This window comes from Aythya ferina (assembly GCF_964211825.1).
Source record: "Aythya ferina genome assembly, chromosome: 1".
NCBI classification, from domain to species: domain Eukaryota; kingdom Metazoa; phylum Chordata; class Aves; order Anseriformes; family Anatidae; genus Aythya; species Aythya ferina.
In genome coordinates, this window is record NC_140296.1 from 189,961,228 (window position 1) to 189,966,668 (window position 5,441).

Genomic DNA, 5,441 nt, shown 5'->3' on the forward strand with positions numbered 1-5,441 from the left:
TAGGACAGCCATAGCAGATCCTCCAACACCGGTAACTCCATTGGTAGGACCAAGGGGCAATTTGAGGAGAAAAGCTGGGTGGAAGCAATGAAGTAACATGGGTGATATAAGGAGTGATTTTCCTTATCCTTAAGAGGTACTTTAAACAGGTCTGATGATTCTAACTCAAGAAGTGCTTTATTTCTCTCTACTGACTGTATTCGAACACCTGGCTTGGAAATTGATATTTACACTGTAAGCATCTACATCATAAGAGAATAATCCTATTGCAGGGCACAAATTAAAAACTAAGAAGTTCCTTGCAAGTGACTAGGTTTAATTAACATCACCATTAAAACTGCCCCACTTTAAAATACATTATTATTAGCAGTTTCAAAACAAAAAAAGGGTTATTACCAAAAGGCATAAAGGCAATCCATTGGCATAACTCCTGAATTGCTTGAATTTGTGTCACATGTTTTTTTCAATGTCATACTACATACCCTGACCTTTGGTTTTCAAGAAGTACATATATCTCCCAGAAGTGTTCAATCACATCTGCAATCCTTATGTAGATGTTTCAGTAGCTTACAAAGTCTCAAATCATACAGAGTACCTAATATTTAGTGAGCCGAATTAATCCTTGTACTGCATGAAGTACAGTATAAAGATGAAAAAGGATTGACAATGTTACAAGAAGTGAAAGCATGGGATTTTCTTTTCTTTAAAAATGATAAAAGTATCTTCATAACTACCTATAGCAACTATTGCAATCCACTTTTTTTATGGGTTGTCTTAAGACATCTGAAAAATAATATATTTAAGATAAATGTTCTCTTTATTACATATGGCAGTTAGGTGCACTTTTATACGTCTGAAATTGTGCCAATATTATTTTATAATGAAAATACAAAAACCCATACCCTCATCTGTGTATGGCTTTAAAGAAAGTGAGCAGTCAGCTAAATGCCTTGAGATATTGCAGCTCACCATTAGCAGAAAGCCAGAGCAAAGAGATGTTATTTGGAACTCTGTTTAGATATAGATATGGTTGAAGACACCTCATGCTTCTGCTTCAAATCAGTTCCAGAGGCTGACTGACCTCTATAGTGATTTATTTATTTTTTTCCCTGTAAGATAACTATCTCAAGCAGGACAGGAAGTCAAGCTCTGCAACAGTTTTTAGGATAACTTTAGCTTTTAGAATGTGGTTAGTAGTTTCAACTTCACATATGCACCCTGTAGATGTTGCAAAGTCCAAATGGAATATCCTCCCTATCCGCAGCCTCATACAGGAGCTACCAGTCACAGTCAAAGCAGTAAGCTTTCCATTGTGTTATATTACCCCTGTTAAGATATACCTTTAGGTCAGATTTTTTTATTATTATTTTTTATTATTTTTTTACTCCCATTCTAATGGGAGTACTTTGAAATTGGACACAAACCATGTGAATGAGGAGCTCAGTACATTTCAAGTGAAACAAAGTATTTCCCTTAACTTGTTGCTATAACATGTCTCATCAGGACTGAACTTCAGCAAGCTGGGTAGTATCCAGGCCTCAAACCCTGAAAAAAAATAAAATAAAAATAAGCCTAAGGAAAGAAATGTCTGGGTCAAACAAAAAAAGCTATGGAACTTCATAAATTTCCCTAGGTTTACAGCTATTGACAGAAAGAGGTTGGTACAGAATAAGTCACAGGATTGAATCTTATGGGACTTCCCTTATTTTGCTTAAGATAGAAGGAGAGGTTAGTTAATGGTATCCTATAGCATTAGCTTGGGAGAAAAGAACAATACCATTGTGTGTGTGTGTGTCATTTTGCCATATTTTATTGTCCTGTCAACAGTACTTCACAGTTAAATTCTGTCAAAGATCAAGTTGCAGCACAAATGTACACAACCTTCAATACAGCTGTTCCTGAAGAAAACCCTATGATAATCTGAGTTTTCCTTTTTTTTTTTTTTTTTTTTTTTTTTTTTTAATGGGGGGGATGGAGGAAGAAGGGGAAGGATTTGGTCTTAAACATGTAAGTTAAGCCTAAAGTTCTCCCATGTTCGTATTCAATTTTCACTGATATTTCCTAGAAAAGACAGATGAACACCACATAATAACCAGGATGAAGGCTAGGGAGACTGAAGGAACATCAGTCATTGCAAAAAGACCTATGAGAAAAAGCTTAGATAGTTTATATACTTAAATAAATGACATAGAGGAAGTGTTTTCCAAAGGAGCTACACAGAACTGACAGACAGTGAGTAAACTGTATTTTACTCTGTGGTGGGCATTAAGAGTCTGGTTATCAACTGATGAGGAGATTCAGAACCAATGTGTCATATTACTATGATAATTACTTGTGTCTTTTTGTAGAACTACATTCAGTAGAGCATTTAAGCAAGTGGGATATTCACAGACAAATTTTCACATCTAGGAAATTCTCTCACAGTTTGATACAAAATATGGACTTATGTTCTTAGCTGAATTAAAGCCATAAGTTTCTATACTTATTTATGACACAAAGTTTTGCATAGCATGAAAACACCTTGGCACCCTGTATACCAGCTCATATGTGTTTTGGGATAAAAAACAAAACAAAACAACAAAAACAAACAAACAAACAAACATTTTTTGTTTTTGTTTTTATGTATTTAGTGGTTTCAATATGGTGCCTATAGAACACTTTTGAAAAATTTATATTCACTGGATATGAAAATTCCAGAGCGAGACATTTCTCCTTTATGTAAAAATATGGTTCTAACATCAGTTTGGCATTGTAATGTTAATTCAGCAACACACAATTTCTCAGGTACCTGCCATAGTGCTATATGGGTATCAAAAGTAAATATGTAAATATTTTATACATGTTTTTAAGTTTGTAAATATCTTGGATGCCTTTTAACTATGAATTCAAATTTACAAATGCTTCTATTCTATGATTTCAGTGGCTCTTGTAAGCTTCACTGATGACAGCATGAGAAATGCAGACAAAAGCAGAATGGATGCCAAGACTCCTCTGCCAGATACGACAGGCAGGCTTGCTTTGCAATGTAATGCTACATGTTTTAGCTTGCCATTTAGTTAATGCAACTTTATATATATATTTTTTTTATCGTAATGAAAATGTTGATATTCAGAATAACATTCTGCCTAGTCCTAATTTAATTAGAGTTTCAAAACAAACAATAAATATATGACATTTAATTAAGCAGCCTCTAGTTTTGTCTTTCATTTTATGAATTGAAGACAAAAGTGGTCTGTTTGAATTCAATGGTTATGGTTATACATCCTATACAAAGTTCAAAAACCAGTTTTCACATCAAAGCAAACAAACAAAAAAACTTTGGCTTCAAGGCAGTGGAGAAATTTAGAGAAGTGTTATCCTAGACTGGATAGACCCACAGGTCAGTTCATGCTAAAAGTATTTTGTTAATAGCTGGCTGATGGACAAACAACTTGCACATGCATAATGTGACTGAGTACACCATCAGAAAGGCAGTTCAACACAGAAGAAAAATATTCATATAGTATATTTAAGTAACAACATTGTTTTAACAGAGCACTAAGTCAGTGATATAAGAAGTTATGGTCTGAATGCAAGAACAAAATAAAAGTGTTTTTCCTACTTCACCTAAATTTTGTTTTATAAAAAAATATTTCATCGCTTTTTCTCAGTTCCCTCCTGAATTAACCTAGAGAAAAAAAAATATATATATATATAAGGAAAAACAAAAGAGTGCCTTGGAGACTTAATTTCTGTTTGTTGTATAACATTAATCAAAGAAATTATGTTTATATATATATATATATATACATACATACATGTATATATATAAAGTTAAATATTTTTGCCAGTGTATTATATCTGAGCATTTTGGTCAAATATTTTTGTTTGTTTTGTTCTAGGGTAGGCGGGGGAAGAAAATTAAAATAACCAACCAACCAAAAACAAGACAAACACACATTTACTACACTGATGCAAGAAGCGAGAGACAAAGTTTTTAAGGTAGATTATATAAAGCATAATGAATGTTAAGCCTTGCATGAAAGTCCTGCAGATTGAATTAAATAGAAAATATCCCCTAAACTTCAATGTTGTTTATCTTATGTCCACACTATTGAAAAGAAAACAAAATCAACTAATCAAAAAAAAAAAAAAGAAACTCATTTGATAAAAATGTATGTGAGATTTATTGCTATCTACATGCACTCGAATCAGACAATGACTTTAACTAGCAGTGTTTTAATTTCCTCTTTCTCCTTTCATTGTTGCCTCTCCTTCCACCCAAAAGACTAAAAAAACCTTGACTATGCAGACTTGGGGTGATCTAACCCCAGGTGTTGCAGTTGTTGACCTGTAACAAGAAAGAACCAGCAAAATGTCTGTACTTTTCAGGGAAAAAATACATTTTAACAGTAAACATTTTCAGGCTAGGAGAGCATAAACAAAGCATGGCTGAGCTTGGTCTCTTCCAAGTTGCTGGCAGGATTCATTAACATGTTGACTTTACAAAAACACTAGAATATTGTTGACCTCATATATTATATACAAGGTCAAAGACCATGCCTTTATTACAGCTGCAAGTCATTCCACCTGCAACAGCTGCTCTTTGTGTCTTAAAACTAGTCTTTGTGACTAGTCTTTAAGACTTGGTGTCTTAAAACTTTAAGAGACAAATCCCTTTGTCTCTTAAAACTAGTTCTTCTGTCTGTCTTGAGATCAGACCTTCCTCTTCGTTTAGACTTTGCTTTCTACAGTTTTTGTAAGTCATCTGGGCTCCTCCAGAATTACCTCTATGTTCTGCTGGCAGCATTTGCTTTTCAAAGTGCTGTTCCATTTGTCGTCTTGAACTGAAGAAAACAAGGAGACCTTGAAGAAAACAGGGAGATTCATAGCCTTAAGCTATCAGAAGCAAGGGAGACAAGGAATGAAAGTGAGAAAACCAGGAAGAAAGCAGATAAAGGAAGATTCCCGACTAATCCATGGTAAGCCTTTTCTCATTAAGGGCCATTAACATATTAAGAAACATACCCATTAGAACACAAACTTGGGGTTTGTTTGATGCCCACCCCACCACTGGTTCTCTCTAACACACATGCTCAATTAAGATACATGTAAATTAGGCAAGCTAAAACAACCAATCAGAAGTAGATAAAGAGTTTTAGAAGTTAATTGTGTATAAATAATGGTGCTTCAAGTCAGAGCTGTGCTTGCTTTTTGAAAGACTGCCAAGCACCTGCTTCAGCAGAATTATATAATTATTTAATTAAAGGCCTTCGTGGTGATTCTGACTGTGTGTGCTTATTGGCTAGGCACACTGAGAATGAACCTATGGAAAATACATTGCCTTGGCACCTAAGGGCAGTGGAGGTACTGATGCTATTTTAAATTAATGCTGGTGCATTCAACTTGCCTTACACTCAGTCAGTATGGCTACACCTTATGTATGTGACAGTTATGGTCAG

At 34.5% G+C, this 5,441-nt stretch overlaps 1 long non-coding RNA gene across 2 annotated transcripts; it reads right to left on the reverse strand.

Annotated features, from left to right (window-relative positions):
- Positions 1 to 1,414: 1,414 nt before the first annotated feature.
- Positions 1,415 to 5,137, reverse strand: LOC311428425. Of its 2 annotated transcripts, none has more exons than XR_014687724.1 (3): positions 5,008 to 5,137; positions 4,768 to 4,878; positions 1,415 to 1,545 (listed from the first exon to the last, which is right to left on the reverse strand). It is a non-coding gene; the product is annotated as an uncharacterized lncRNA (long non-coding RNA). The 2 variants fall into 2 exon arrangements; XR_014687725.1 differs by having other exon boundaries at positions 4,768 to 4,845; positions 5,008 to 5,118.
- Positions 5,138 to 5,441: the final 304 nt, after the last annotated feature.